Source organism: Artibeus jamaicensis, unplaced genomic scaffold (assembly GCF_021234435.1).
Source record: "Artibeus jamaicensis isolate MK-2021 breed Jamaican fruit bat unplaced genomic scaffold, CSHL_Jam_final contig_64, whole genome shotgun sequence".
Taxonomy (NCBI): Eukaryota; Metazoa; Chordata; class Mammalia; order Chiroptera; family Phyllostomidae; genus Artibeus; species Artibeus jamaicensis.
In genome coordinates this window covers 10,990,060-11,006,863 of record NW_026521911.1, presented here as the reverse complement: position 1 = coordinate 11,006,863, position 16,804 = coordinate 10,990,060, and the positions used below count along the sequence as shown (strand labels likewise).

The window sequence follows — 16,804 nt, the reverse complement described above, 5'->3', positions numbered from 1 at the left end:
ATAAACTGAGAGCTTCTCAGAAATGCATAGCCTCAAGTCTACACATAGGCTTACTAAGTAAGAATCTGTACTTTTCTCAAGATTCATGCCTTATTTGTTTAAAGTTTGAGCACTGCTTTAGAATACTTAGGGACCCTGAAAGAATTGTCATCTGTCACTGTTGAATTGGATTCTCCCTACCTGGCATACTGGGCAAAGTCATATGAGACTGTATCAGCTGGTTTGATTTCTGGCGTGTATCACTCACCAATTGGTCATGCCTCAGTGGTTTTACTAGGGATATATTAGGCTTTGTGGGATCCAAGAAGTTCATGTGTTGTCCACCTCTACTTTGTCTATACCTCCTCTCTAAATACAGATTTTCAAGCAAATTCATAACTCGATCAAACTCCTCAGTTAATAAGACAATGAACCTATTCATTCTTTTTAATGATGGTCTTTCCTGCAGGTGAGTAAAGAAACATTGTGTTGGATGGGACCAGACTGAATCCCATCCTGATGGATAGCTCTATGAACTATAAAAAGGTAATTTACTGTATTTTAAAGCAGAAGTTTATTTAAATACTCTTTTTAGTCCTTTTAAATTGTGGAGCTAATGCAGAAAGAAAAGTGGGTGATCTTTTTAGCATGAAGTGAAACTCTGATCGTATTCAAAGTAACCACTCTAAATTAAGTCACCAAGCTTAAACCAGAATTGAACCCTATGGTGAATTTCCCTACAGGGTCAAAGATACGATGAGCACTTTAAATGAATATCTAATTTCCCCTCAGAAAAATGTAGACACCTTCTATACCTACAGGTTCTCATAAATGAAAGTATATGCAACATCCAAAAAGCTTACTTAAAATGCAAGCCATATTTCTTTTTTAAATCAGTGACTACATAAGTTTATACATATGAATGAGCAGCTGTGGCATGTTGAAATATTTGTCAGTGCAAATAACTGCATCTTAAATACCCAAGCAAGATTCATAATGTTCAACTGTGGGTCTTGGTCAGAAATTGCATCAGCATCCTCAGGGAACATTTAAGAATGGAAAGTACTGTGCAAGACTCTGAACTGGAAAGAGATCAGTATTCTAGTGTTAACTCTAACATAGCTGTGTGAATTTGTGGTAGCTATTGATGTTTTTGAGCCCAGTGTTCTCACTGATAAAGGAAAAAAAGTTAGGATGGGTGAGGCATTATCAGAATAACCATCCAGTTATTGAATTCTATACTAAAAATAGGACTACTAATCTCAAGTAGTTTAGAAGCATAAGTTCCATTACTTGAAAATTTTGTCACTAGCATACATCTTTATTGTTTGCATTTTTTGCATTCTTTGAGAAAAGAAATGCGTGAACAATCTAGTTAATTTGATGCATTGTGTGTTTTAAATAGAAACATTGAGAAACAGAAATTAAGAGTTGGGAGAAATCTGCCCTGGCCAGTGTGGCTCAGTTGGTTGGAGTGTTGTCACATAACTGAAGGGTTGCAGGTTCAATCCCTTGTCCGGCTCACGCAGGAAGCAACCAGTTGATGTTTATCTCTCACATCGATGTTTCTCTCTCTCCCTTCCTCTCTCTAAAAAATAATGAAAAAAATGTCCTTGGATGAGGATAAAAAATATTAATTACAAAAAGCATTGGGAGAATCCTTAAGGATCATCTTGTCCAGCTTCCTCAGTTCACAGATAGAGGAGCTAAAGCTCAGTCAGCATGCAGATAGGAAAGCAGTTTAATATCTTAAAAGTTGTCCCAACTACTAGAACTGAGGCAGCTGAAAAGTGAGTAAATTTCTTTATTTTTTTTGTTAAAAGATAGTATTTATTTTTAGAGAGAAAGCAAGGGAAGGAGGAAGAGAGGGAGAGAAACATCAATGTCTGGTTGCTTCTTGCACATCCCCTATTTGGGAACCTGGCCTGCAACCCAGGCATGTGCCCTGACTAGGAATGGAACTGGCAACCCTTTGGTTCATAGGCCCACATTCAATCCACTGAGCTACACCAGCCAGGGAATAGTTTTTAAATATATTTTATTGATTATGCTATTACAGCTGTCCCAATTTTTCCCCCTTTGCCCCTCTCTGCCTGGTACCCCATTCCCTCCACCAATCTCCCATTTAGTTCATGTTCATGGGTCATGCATATAAGTCCTTTGTCTAATCCTTTCCTATACTGTTCTTAACATCCCTCTGTCTGTTTTGTACCTACCAATTTGTACTCCTTAATCCTTATACTTTTTCCCCCTTTCTAACCTTTCCCCCTCTCAGCTGATAGTCTCCAAGTGATCTCCATATATATGATTCTGTTCCTGTCCTGGCTGTTTGCTTAGTTCATTTTTTAGATTCAGTTGTTGATAATTGTGAATCTGTTGCCATTTTAATGTTCATAGTTTTCAGCTTCTTTTTGTAAAATGAGTCCCTTTAACATTTCATGTAATAATGGCATGGTGATGATGAACTCCTTTAGTTTTTCCTTGTCTGGGAAGCACTTTATCTGCCCTGCAACTCTAAATAATAGCTTTGCTGAATAGAGTAATCTAGGCTATAGACCCTTGCTTTTCATCCTTTTATATACTTCTTGCCAGTCCCTGTTAGCCTGCAAAGTTTCTTTTGAGAAATCAGCTGGCAGTCTGATGGGAACTCCTTTGTAGGCAACTCTCTCCTTTTCTCCTGCTACTTTTAAGATTGTCTCTTTACCTTTAACCTTTGACATTTTAACTAAGATGTGTCTTGGTGTGGGTCTCTTTGGGTCCAACTTGTTTGGGACTCTCTGTGCTACCTGGACTTGTATATTTATTTCCTTCACCAGATTAGGGAAGTTTTCTTTTATTACTTTTTCAAATAAGTTTTCAATTTCTTGCTCTTCCTCTTCTACTTAGGCAACCCCTATCATTCAAATGTTGGTATATTTGAAGATGTCCCAGGGGCTCCTTACTCTATCCTCATTTTTTTTAAATGCTTTTTTTCTTCCTTATGTTCCAAACCATTGATTTGATTCTCAGCTTCACCCCCTCTACTGTTGGTTCCCTGGAGATTTTTCTTTATTTCTTTAATATAACCTTCATTTCTGCCTGGGTCTTTTTTATGCTGTTGTAGTACCTAGTGAGGTCCTGGAGTATCCTGATAAACAGTGTTTTGACCTATGCATCTGATAGGTTACCCATCTCCATTTCATCTGGTTCTTTTTCCAAAGTTTTGTTCTGTTCTTTGATTTGGGCCATATCTCTTTGTCTCCTCAATTTGGCAGCCTCCCTGTTTGTTTCTGTGCATTAGGTAAAGCTGTTTTGAATCTCTGTCTTAGTAGTGTGGCCTATTGTAGAAAAGGCACCTGTAAATTGTGTAGGACAGAGCCTTAGGTGATTGACAGGGCAAGGCAACCCATTTCATGACTTTATGGCTCTATGTGAGGGAGGGCTCAGAGAGGGGACAATGCCACTGCTCGGCCTCTGGAGATCGCCTGGTAGGAAGCTGTCTCCCAGCACACACTGTGTTGCCGCTCACTTCACTTTCTTCCCTTCTCCCCATATGCTGCTTGTGCCCTTCCAGCTGTTGCCCTGGTGCTGAAACCCAGAGGGGGTGGATCTGTGTAAGTACTGAGACCTTTTGGGCCCTTTAAGAAACTGAGAAGCCTCAGTTTCTTCCAGCTCCCAAACTCCCAATGGTTTTTACAGCCAGAAGTTATAGCAACTTATTTTCCCAATGCTGGAATGCTGGGTTGGGTGGTTCGGTCTGGGGCTGGGATTGATCACTCCTAAGGTATCCCTCCTAATTTTTATCTACCACACGTGAATGTGGGACCACCTATTCCACTGCATCTCCATGCCTCTCCACCTTCACACTTCTCTACCCCTCCTACCTATCTGTATGAATGTGGCTTCTTTAAGTCCTTGGTTGCCAGACTTCCATACAGCTCAATTTTCTAACAAATCTGGGTGATATTCGATTTGTATTTTTGTTGTAATTTTTGCTGTAGTTGTGCATGGAGGCAAAGTGTATTTCCCTATGCCTCCATCTTAACAATAAATGCTAGTAAATTTCTTAATTCTTTTAATCCACCAAAGGAGCTCATAATGGCAGATGGCTTAAATAGTCCAAGGAATCTAATTCAATAAGATTATTATGATAAAATGGACACGAAGGGGTTAAAAAGTTATCATGGAGTCTCAGGGCTTTCTCGTGTACACAACTTCACTTTGATTTCTAATTTGTTACTGTTGCTAATTATTATCATTTTTATGTCACAGTTGAATGATGTATAAAAGAAATCTTTAAAATATAAGCAATTATTGTTAATTTAAAAAGTAATCATCAGTCTTGCAGTATTCATAGTTCAATAAATAGTTCAAATATATTATGATTTTTTTCTTCCCACTTCTTATTTTTCTCTGTAGCACCCTTCATGCATTCATTCTTCCATCCTTCCATCCATCTATCCATTCATTCACCTACATGCTCATGCATTCATTTATCCATCATCAATCAATTCATCTTTAGTGATAGTTTGTATTGCCATATATCTGATTTCTCTAAATGTATTACATAAAGTCTATTTCAGTTCATCTGGTTGGCATATTCTAATTTTCGCAAAATATTATGAAGGAAACTTAAATAAGTTTTTACCTGACTCTAGAAATGTTATTGCTTAATCATGTCTTTCTTTCTAGCTCTTTCACATTCCATTAACAGATACTGCCTCCTCCTGCAACTAAAAATCTCCCAGGAAATAACCTCACTCAATGTATCCTGTTTTTCAGCCTTCTCCTTATTGCTTTTGTTTCCTCCCCAAACTGCTTCTAACACATAGCACCATGCAATATGCCCGAAAACATGATTTCCATACCCTGCAAACAGAGTCTGAAGATTTATAGAGGTTCTCTCCAGGTAGTTTAATAATTAATTATGCTGCATCCCCCTCTCCATGCCCACACACACTTAGGACCTAGAAAAATGTAATGAAGACTAGGGAGGTATCATTTCCTGACTCTTAGAAAACTCTCTTGACCTCATAATCTATCCTATGAATATAGCATTTCAAACTCATTTCAAAGAAGTTAAAAATATTACGAAGTTGATTATAACTCATGTCTCCTCCCCCTGTATTATCTCTGTCCCCATCCCCATAACAATTTCCATTCCATCATTAACTACATTGATCTTTTGGGTGTCTCATTCTGTGATTTTAGATTATTTGGGGCAGTCTCTTGACATCTACTGACATAAAGCACTCACTTGTTAATACAGAGGTTAAATAAATCCTTTGCTAAGCACATTTTGACAACGGAAAGTATGTCTTAGATCCATACTTATCTTTAGTAACACCCAGATCAAATACATGGAAATAAAGGGCTTAAATCCTATCCTTGACTACATAAGCATTACAGAATGAACACAGATCCTTGTTAGATAACCCTTTCACTTGGTACAGCATTGGTACAGCATTTAGTACAGCATTTCATGATGTTAGAGAACTGTAAAAGTATATTCTGCAGAGACTAACATATGGGGAATATAAACCAAGAGAGATCTAAAATACTTACTAACTCAACTCCATATTCTGAGTTCCCAGTCTAGTTTATCCCCACAACTATCTGAATGTAACCCCTATTTAAGCCAGTCCTCAAATGTAATAAAGAGTAATGAGGCTTTTTTCTTCTCCTTTCCCTGACTCTGCAGTCAATGCTTTATTGACCACATTAAAGCCACACCATTTTTCTGAACATTGATTCCCTTGTTTGTTAATTAAAATAGTTAGAGAAATTATTTTAAGGCTTTTTCCAGATGATACTCTATGTATGAAAGTTAGCTTACTGTGTTTCCTAATTAAAACTTGTCATCAAATAACAATAGTTACAAACTGATGGTTCCTAAATGTTCTCTTTTTATTAAACACATTTGAAACATTGGAATTCTGCTTTCACCCACTTGCGGGAAGGGGAAAGATCAATATCTCTGGCAATTCCTCTGTCTGTGTTCAATAGGATTTGAACCCTCCAATAATCGTTTTGAGTTTAATTCAAATAGAGGGACTTATTGCTTGTTGAGGATTTCAAGATTAACCACTTACTGTGAATCGTCTTTTTGTTTGTAGAACCATTGTAACCCAAATCTTATCAATTTAATAAATTAAATTATAATTACTAAGCTTGAAAATAGATTTGCTGAGGCTGAAAATATGTCATACAAAAAATTAACTTCAGGCAACCAAGGATGCAGAAAGTTGAAATAGTGGAAATGTCTTGAATTATAAAATTATAAACAATAACAATGATGATGATGAGCTTTTAAAATGGAAAAGCCAAGCATAGGAAATATATACATCCTTAATGTGCTTTATAGATCCCTAATCAAAGTAGGATTCCAAGCAGACTCAAGGACGAAGTCTATAAAAGGCAAAGGTATCCAGCCCTGGCTGGTGTGGCTCAGTGGACTGAGTGCCAGACTGCAAACCAGAGGGTTGCTGGTTTAATTCCCAGACAGGGCATATGCCTGGGATTTGGGCCAGGTCCCCAGTTGGGGGTACAAGAGAGGCAACTGATTGATGTATTTCTCACACATTGATGTTTCTCTCCCTCTCTTTCTCCCTCCCTTTATCCTCTCTAAAATAAATAAATAAATAAATAAATAAATAAATAAATAAATAAATAAATAAAAATTTAAAAGTAAAAGGTAAAGGTATCCAAACGACACTTTAGTTCAAGATGGTCTTTTCTATTTTCCTCATATTCATGTTCCCACTGCTAAGAGTAATTTTTCTTTTTAAAAAAGTTGCTGACCTATTACAAAAATTGAGTGATGGCAGAACAAACATTCACTTATTCAATGTTCATTTACTTAATGTTTATTTAATGCTTCTGATAAGTGACACACTGAACTGGACATCAGAGACAGAATGATGAGCAATTTTTCTTCTCAACTTATATGCTTTTTTCCTAGAAAAATTTGGGACACTTGATATCCTTTAAAGAGGTTACTGGAGTCTAAAAAGATCTGAAATCAAGGCTAAATCCACATCATTTCCTTGGAAACATATGCAAGGCTTACCTAGTTTCATACTATGCACATTTTCATATAAAAATATTTAATATCCTTTCTTTATGTGATATTGAATACATAAATTCCTCCTTGTTTAAGGTCAATCAGAAGATTCCTCATAAATGACTGATTTCTTAGTAATGTAAATAATCATGCCCTATATTATCCAAATTTTTAAGGTTTTTATTTTCTTTGTAATGTTTGAATTTCTTAAAAATAAGTCTCATTCATTGTGGGAGATTTTTCCAGGAAGCTAAGTAGGAATGTTAAGTTTTAGTGATAATTCTCAGCTGTTAGGATTTAGCAATGAGCAACAAAAATACAAAGGGCATTTTAAAAGAAACACAATTACCTGTAAAATTGCAGACAGATAGTTGCTATTAGTGAGACATAATGAAAATAGTGTCTACATAATCATCATTAGAACACAGCTAATGCAGTACAAAGAAACAAAGATGTGAGTGTTGTTGGGGGATGGACGGGGGAGGCAGGGAGCACATGCAGTGAAAACTGTGGAGGAAAAATCAAGTGTTTTCAACTTGGGTAGTTTTACTTACAGTTAGGAACATATTTTTCTCTCTTAGTAAATTCAAAAGGAAACGTTTTCAATAGTCTTCTGATAAATGAAAATGAATATTCTTTTTTAAAAATACATTTTATTGATTATGCCATCACAGTTGTCTCATTTCCCCCCTTTCGTTCCCCTCCACCCGGAACACCCCCTCCCCCCACATTCCCACCTTTAGTTCGTGTCCATGTGTCACAAGTTCTTTAGCTTCTACATTTCCCAAACTATTCTTGCCCTCCCCCTGTCTATTTTCTCCCCACTATCTATGCTATTTATTCCCTGTACCTTCTCCCCCCTTCTCCTCCTCCCACTCCCCTGTTGCTAACCCTCCATGTGATCTCCATTTCTATAGCTCCACTCCTGCTCTAGCTGTCCTCTTAGTTTGCTTTTGTTTTAGGTGTGGTTGTTAATAACTGTGAGTTTGCTGTCCTTTCACTGTTCTTAGTTTTTATCTTCTTTTTCTTAGAGAAGTCCCTTTAACATTTCATATAACAAGGGCTTGGTGATGATGAACTCCTTGAACTTGACCTTATCTGAGAAGCACTTTATCTGCCCTTCCATTCTAAATGAAAGTTTTGCTGGGTAGAGCAATCTTGAATGTAGGTCTTTGGATTTCATGACTTGGAATACTTCTTCCCAGCCCCTTCTTGCCTGCAAGGTCTCTTTTGAGAAATCAGCTGACATTCTAATGGGCACTCCTTTGTAGGTGACTGTCCCCTTATCTCTTGCTGCTTCTAGGATTCTCTCCTTCATTTTAATCTTGGCTAATATAATTATGATGTGCCTTGGTGTGTTCCTTCCTGGATCCACCATTTTTGGGACTCTCTGAGCCTCCTGGACTTCCTGGAAGTCTATTTCCTTTGTCATATTGGGGAAGTTCTCCTTTATTATTTGTTCAAATAAGTTTTTCACTTGTTGCTCTTCTGCTTCCCCTTCTGGTACTCCTATAATTTGGATGTTGGAACGTTTAAAGATGTCCTGGAGGTTCCTAAGCCTCTCCTCATTTTTTTGAATTCTTGTTTCTTTATTCTTTTCTGTTTGGTTGTCTCTTTCTTCCTTCTGGTGCACTCCATTGATTTGAGTCCCAGTTTTGTTTCCATCACCATTGGTTCCTTGTGCATTTTGCTTCATTTCACTTAGTGTAGCCTTTATTTTTTCATCTAATTTGTGACTAAAATCAACCAGTTCTGTGAACATTCTAATCAGCAGTGTTTTGAACTGCACCACTGATAGGTAGGCTCTTTGTCACTTAGAAGTATTGGCTGTGGGACTTTGAGCTGTTCTTCTGCTTGAGCCATAATGTTTTGGTCTGTTTGAGCCTATTATGTATGAAGGGCAGAGCCTTAGGTGTTCACCAGGGCAGGGCAATCCAACGGCTGAGTTGTGACACTGTAGGTGGGGGCATGGTCAGAGAGGGAGCAATGACGCTTGTTCTGCTCTCTCTCTGATTTCAGTCCCCTCTGCTGCTTCCCACAAGCAAATTGGGCTCTTCTGGTGCTGGTTCCTGGGTGTGTGGGCTTGTGTATGTTCTAGGACCCTGTGGGTCTCTCCAACAAACTCTCCTGTGAGGCTGGGAGCCTTTCCTGGCACCTCAACCCCCGAAAGTTTTTCCAGTTAGTGCTTTTAGGCTTTATTTCCCATCACTGAAGCCCTGGGTTGTGAGATCTGACTCACTGCCCATTTTTTGCCTGTTTTATCTGTGCGCAAATGTGTGTCCATGGTCAGCCAATCATCTTGTGTGCCTCACTGGGTTTGCTTGTTTCCTCCCCATGTGTGGGTCTACCAACCACGGCCTTTTCCTGCCGCAACTCCTCTCTGCTGGCCGCCAACTCCATCCCTCTTATTGGTCTGGATGAATGGTTCGTTGTTGTCGGACTTGCATACAGTTCAGTTTTCTGTCATTTCTAGTTGTGTTTTTGTTTCTAAATCTTTGTTGTTCTTAAATTTGGTTGCGTGTGGAGGTACAGTATTTCTACCTATGCCTCAATCTTGGCCAGAAGTCCTGAATCTTCTTATTGGGAGCAAAGAAAACAAATTTTCACACCTGGCTGGTGTAGCTCAATGGATGGAGTGCCGGCCTGTGAACCAAAGGGGTACCAGTTTGATTCCCGACCAGGGCACATGCCTCGGTTGTTGGCCAGGCCTTCAGATGGGGATGTGTAAGAGGCAACTGATTAATATTACTCCCCCTCTCTTTCTTTCTCCTTTCCCCTCTCTAAAAACAAATAAATAAAATCTTTTTTAAAAAGTAAGTGAATTTTTCTGTTGATCATTCCGTGGTTGTTGGTGGTACTGAAATATTAAGTATGCAATATTTTAGTTTTTTCTCTAAGCTGTTAAATTTCTCTCACAATTTGTGTTTTCTCAAAAAAAATAAAGCTTTACAGAGAGTCTGGGATATAGAACAAGCTATAATATCTGAATATAAAATATATTCCACTTCTATTATAGGATGGGAGTCAGTCTTTAGAATGAACTTTACTAGTAAATGTACCTATGGAGTGTTGTATGCCAGGCATAGCCTTCTTAAGTACTTTTTATCTAAATACCTGTATCTAAATGTGTGTCTCCTCCCACATCCCCAGCTATTCCTCTCCTCGAGTTTTATATATCAATGACAACAAATTGCTTATAATTTGCCTAACAGGACTTGATGTTTTGTCTCTGTGGTGTGTCACTATTTCTCAGTCTGCCCAGAATTCCCTTCTTTCCTTTTCTACTTGACAAACTCTTTCTTTCACAGAACAAGCTGCACTACTCCACCCCCAGAATAACACTGCTTTCTCTGTGCTATCTCAGTACCTGGTATCATCGCATCCCTTGCCCCATTTTGCGATCTCAAATGTCCAATGCCTTTGCAGACTATAAAATTCATGGGGGCAGAAGAAAGTGACCATAGTCAGTAGTCAATACATGTTTGATGAATGATTCATTCAATCAGTCAGTGATGATTTGAGTGCTGGTGATTTGTTTAAGTCTATGCACCATGCAAATGGATTGGACCATGCGGAAAAGCTGATGTTGGCTGTAAAGATAATAGTAAAGATAAAAAATGAATAATTGGGTAGAGGCAAAAACAGCTACTGCTTTATTCCACCATGAACTGTCCACATATTAAGGAATAAGTTAGGCTGAAGGACTCAAACAATCACAAATAAACATAAAAAGAGTAGGTAACAACTAATAATTATTGTTTTATGCTTGGTATGTCTAAATATTTCTATATGTTATGTCATTTAACCCTCACAAACACTATAAAAATGTTAGCTCTGTTGTTCACATGAAGGAATAAAATATAAAAGAAGTTACACATCTAAGTGGCAGAAGCAAAATTGCAGGCGGTCACCCTGACTCAGGTGCCTATTTGCAACATCACATCTCCAAGTGGGGCCAATAGGCAGTCGACAGTTCATGTCAATACCACTCTTCATGTCCTCACCGATTCCCCACTTCTTTAGAAAGGAGAAAAAGTCCGTGGTCCCACAACTAGTGTAGGCTGAGTTTGTAGATTTGATGGCATTTTCTCTTCAAAGACTCATTAAACATGTTTTATGGATGGCCTTAGAATCTGCGGAGCTACATTGTGCTGCTAAGCCGTGGAGCTTTAGAACTCTCCTTTGCTCTAAGAGCACACTTTTCTTAAATCTTTGAAGATGTTGCTTAATAAAATACACAGCAAGTGTCCAAGCAATTGAAGAAAGAGAGTGGTGATTATGGTTTAAAACTGGATATGAAAAGAAAGCAGATTACCACTGAAGTGAGGATTTCTGCATGTCATTTGGTTTAAATGGAACTGTGATTAGGAAGAAAAAAGACATCTGAAAAGGTCATAAAAAAGCAATTTTGAATTTCAACTAAATGGATAAAATCTGGGACATCATAAATGGAAATACTTTCTAAAGCTCTCTGCACTAAAGCATTTAATGGAAAAAGTAAAAATGCCACAGGAAACATGTAACTTCTAGGGGCACAGTTAGTTGATAATTAATGAATTTTATTTGAATGAAATAAATATCAAATGTATATAAAATATGTTGCTAACGTGAACAACTGAACTTTAGACAGCAGCAAAGTAAACTTACATAAAAGAAAAACATATCAAAATCAGAAAAGAGAAAACCTGAGAAGGATGAATTTTATTGTCCGTAAATATGTATTATCTTTCTAGTCACAAATATAAGATTTCAGATATAGTGGACTTAACAAATGAGCCACCGGAAAGTAAATATTTGGGAAAAAACACAATACTTCTTATGAAGAGAGACAGACATTTGAGGATAGAGCAGAAGTCAGACAGTGTTTCTGCTGTTTTCTTGCTCCATGGCCTTGTGAATGGTATTTAACCTCTCCAACCTTCATATTTCTTATCTATGAAAGGAATTAATAATAGCTTCTTCATGGGATAATTGTGATGAATAAGTCATAATTGTAATTCCTCAGTCATAGAACGTGCTGAGTCGCAAAGCACCTAATATGTGCCAGATGCTGTTCCAAGAGCTCTTCGTATATAACCACACAGTCCTTAAAGCAAGCCTGTTAGACAGGGGCTGAGATTGTTCCCACGTTAGAGTTGAAGAAACTAAGGTATAGAAAGGCTACATAACTTACCCAAGATCACTCCGCGTTAGGGAAGCGTCAGGGCTGTGATTTGAACTCTGTATGGCTCCAGTATCCCTGTTGTTGACCATCATAGCATGCTACCTTTTTGTACTAAAATGATAGCCTGTTTTAATTTCCCCATAGAATTTATTATCATATAAAATTATTTTTGTTTATTTACTGATGGCCTTTTTTCTCCCATTTGAAAATAAGCCCCATGAGAACAAGAGCCCCGATTGCTTATTTATTAGTTTACCTTCAGCAACTAGAACAAAGTTAGTCACAAAGTCGGTATTCAAAAAAATTATTTATGACATGTTGAATTATAATTATATTTACTATTAATAAAGAAGTATGTTGACAAACCATAAAAAGTAATGAAATAATTAAATTAAAATTAAAAGAAGTATATGTAAGATATTAAGATTCTGAGATACTATGCAAAATCATTGCTAGTAATGGATCAGAAGTACTCCCCCAAATTAACAGTGACAGTTTATTTACATAATGCAGTCTTGGAAAAATACATAGAATGGATGTTTTCCCTCCATTTTTGATAACAGAATTTAAAACAGAAGGTCTCATTTTTTCCTTATTTTCCAAACGGATAAGAAGAAGAAGCACAATAGAATCCAGCATTGCCATGGAGCACAAAAAACACTAGATACAAACAGGCTTACCTTGTAACTCTTGGTAAAAGAAAGTGTTCGGTGAAATCCCCCAAGATTCATCTTGATATCCATGTCATTTTTCACAAGAAAATATGATAATGGCATTGGCCAATATCCAAGTTAATGAGCAAAGCACAATGTTAAGGAAGTAAAATGGACATTACATGCTTCCAAGTGCTCTCAAGATTCCACATGGGCCCGCTTTTCACTCATTATCTACATCTACAGCCCAGGGAGACGCACCCTCTCACTTCATTGTGTGCATTTTTATCCTTTGATGCCTTTGCTTTCCAGGATAGGGATAAGGTCAGGCCAGCACCTTCCTACCTCTGTCCCCTTAGAGAAAACCAGTAACACATTGATTGTGCCTCCTTCTTTCCAGCCCTTTGCCAGGCTTTGGAAACAAAGTCTCCATACTCTCAAAGAATGAAAAAGCAAAGTCATTTTGATTACCATGCTTTTCTGAGGCATCTGTCTACGTACAGAGTCCTAGCTCAGTAATTGGGGAACTTCTTCTAAACTCTTGTTAGAACTAAGAATTCCTGTTAGTGGCAAGTAAGTACCAGGGCCCATTCTGCTGCACACATGGACAGTTTGTGATTTCTGCTCGAAGACAAACCCAAATTAAAACACTTTTTTTTCAATCTGGATATAAAATAACAATGCCAGATCCAGCATTTTTTATTTAGAATGTAGTGATAGAACAGCATTTTTAAGACAGAAACTAAGACATCAGGAGAATTTACAAAACAAATCTGCTCCCTCTAAGTATTTCCATTAATTCCTCTATTGTACAGTAATTAGAAAAAAAGTATTTGCTGTTGATTCTGTATCCTGTTAAAATGTTAATTTTCCATCTCAAGAGATTGGGAAAAAATGGAGACTTTCTAAAAAGTGGTTTAAACACTCTGATAAAAGAGTTGGGTTGAATTGTAACCACGAAATTTTCCCTAGAGCTTTCTTTAGGCTACATTTTTGCAACACCAGAGACAAAAAAGAATCAAGGAAGTCAACACATTTTCTCCAACATTAGTTCCTTCTGGCCTGGAAAAGAAATAGGGGAAGAGATGTCACTTTAATACTCTAATGGAACAGGCAGTCTGGGGTCAAGTTCTGAACAGTCTTTCCAGAAAGCTGGATGGTGTCCAAGTCAAATCCAGGATGTGTGCCTTCCTATCTGCCAACACCTATAGGGCAGGCTTAGTAGCCTAAGTTCTTGCAGCCTGAGAGCTGCCTTTATTTCTCCTCAGGCTGGGACACACTGCAGACACCTGGCCTGAAAAAAGCTACGATTATAGTGGCTGAAGTATTTAAAGAGCACCTGCTGGTGAATAAGGCAGCGCTGTAGGGCAGTGGTCAAAGCACAGATTCTGGAGCCAGACTTCCTGCGTTCCAATCCTAAACCTGTCAATTTTCAGCTGTGAGACCTTATGCAAGGTACTTTTCCTCTTCATGAGTCAGTCTTCTCATTTGTAAAATAAAGATAATAACAGTAGCTCCCTGATAAGATTATTATGAAGATGAAATGAGTTAATACTTATAAAGCTCTTAGAACAGTACCTTGAAGATAACGTGTCCTAAGTATTGATAGAGAGATAGAGTGACTCCTGTCCAGCCTATGACAAAGGCAAGGTCAGTGATATTGGCCTTCTTTCCCCTCTATGCACCCCATCTAGGGCAACTGGACTTTGTGGTTCTCGTCACTTTTCAGCACCACTCATTCAGATTGCTTTAATCTGTTTCTGCCTGGCTAGATAAGGTCATTCATGCAGCAACCATATATTGAATATCTTCTAGACATCTTCATTCTCTAGGTCCAGGAGCTGGGGGTGGTGAGGCAGGAAACCTCTCTCCCAACCATCACCCACGCCTTCATCCCCACTCTGATTTTCCCAGCTCCGAGCCTGTCCTAGAAGACCTGGTAGCCAATGCTGAGTTATATATATGTTCCTGGCTGTGTGATAGTGTTGTTGTGGTTTTAGATAAACTGGCACAAAGCAATGTTCCCATTCATTTAGAAATGGCCTCTCATTTCTTAACAACTAATCCATCATTTGGCTCTTGCTCAAACACTTGGCCCATTGGCTTACCTTGTGTTCTGAGTCCACTCGGCTAGGTGTGATGCCTGTGTTATGGAAACACCTTACAAGAATATGAAATCTGGCCCAAATAAACTCAACTTTTTAAAATGAGCTATTAATATAAAAGGACTGCACAGAGGGGAAGACTACAACTTTGGAGGCAATATTACTGGGACCAATAAGCCTGACAAGGAAGAAATTTCTTTTTTTCCCCTTGTTTGTTTTTCTTACTTTATTTTGATTGTATTTTTCCATTACCATCTAATCTCCTTATACCATCCTTCCCCCCACAATCATCACACTGTTGTCCATGCCCATCAGTCCTTTTTCCTTTTTGTTGAGAAAACCCTCCTTCCTCCTACCCTCACCCCTCAGCTTTGCCATCACCCTGCTCTCTGTGTAAGAGTCTGTCTCTATTTTGCTGGTTAATTCAGCTTGTTCATTAGATTCCACATAGGAGTAAGATGATATGGTATTTGTCTTTCTCTGACTGGCTTATTTCACTTAGCATAATATTCTCCAGGGCCATCAATACTGTCACAAAGGGTAAAACTTTCTTCTTTTTTATGGCTGAGTAGTATTCCATTGTGTAAATGTCCCATACTTGTTTTACTGATGGACATGGGTTGCTTCCATATCCTGGTGATTATAAATAACACTGCAATGAATAGATGGTTAAGTAAGAAGTGAGATGTGGACCCTGGAGTAATTAACCTTGAATCTAAAATGCAACTTATGTAAGATACAGCATTATTTTATGCTCTGTTAAAAAAGAAAAGGGAAAAGTACTCTGCCTATTATAACCACAGGACACCATTGACTGTAAGATGCATGTTTAACCAAAGGTATTTAAGTGTAAAAATCACTGCATTTTACAATTGATGAAATATGATCACTCACATTTCCCCTGCAGCTTACACAGTTAACAGTCACTTAGTGCACCCCGGGCTGTGGCATAACTGAGCTGAGTTGTGGGATCTGTGGGCCATTCTCTGCATTCATGATAACTCCCCCTTGTGAATTCCTAATGAAGAGAGCAATTTGTAAATCGAGTGAATGTGAGAATGAAGTTACAGAAACAACCTTGATTCACACCTCATTATTAAAAACCGTGCTTTATTATCATTAAATATTATAGTTTTTATGTTTTCCATGCTTATTAGCTCTCAAATTTTACTTCCTTAACTGCAATTACAAAAATGTTACTTATGATTCAACTCACCACCTGTGGTGATATATCAGACTATAATTCCACCCTGAATGAGAACTGATATCCCAAGCTAGTAAGAGGGTTCTGGAAGCCCTTTACAAGGGTTTTTGCTTTCAGGGTTATAAAGGAATTTTGCCTTTCAAAAGATCAACTTTGCAGACAGGAAGAGAAAGAGAAACACTTTCTCGTACTAAACCATATCACAAACCTTGACTCAGAGTTTCAAAGCTTCAAAGAAGCTGCCGTGTTACAATACTTAATCTCTGTGCTTAAATTCACCATCCTCACCCTCATTAAAAGTACTACTGAAATCCTAAACTCGTGGCACAGCCCAGCATGGTGTCCTAATGAAATCTTCTAAACAAAATGCAACATGGTAGCTTGTGATGCCATTTGCTCCATGATTTTCTTGGAAAGCCTTTCAAACTTGCATAGGATGGCCCAGCGGCAACATGGCCTTCCCGCTCTCTGGGGTCTCCTCCGACAGCTACTTCCAGGACCAGAGCCTTATTAAAAACACCTGAAAATTGTTTCTTGAGTCGGCAGTCACTAACAGAGTTTTTGGAAGTTGGCAGACATAGGCCTGGTTGGTGCGGCTCAGTAGAATGAGCACCCGGTGAACTACACCCGGTGAATGAGCACCTGGTGAACTACAAG

At 38.2% G+C, this 16,804-nt stretch overlaps 1 protein-coding gene across 14 annotated transcripts in view; it reads left to right on the top strand.

Annotated features, from left to right (window-relative positions):
* DLG2 (discs large MAGUK scaffold protein 2) overlaps positions 1 to 16,804 on the top strand; it is a 1,926,133-nt gene that overhangs the window by 1,627,345 nt on the left and 281,984 nt on the right. The gene's annotated exons all lie outside the window — the stretch shown is intronic.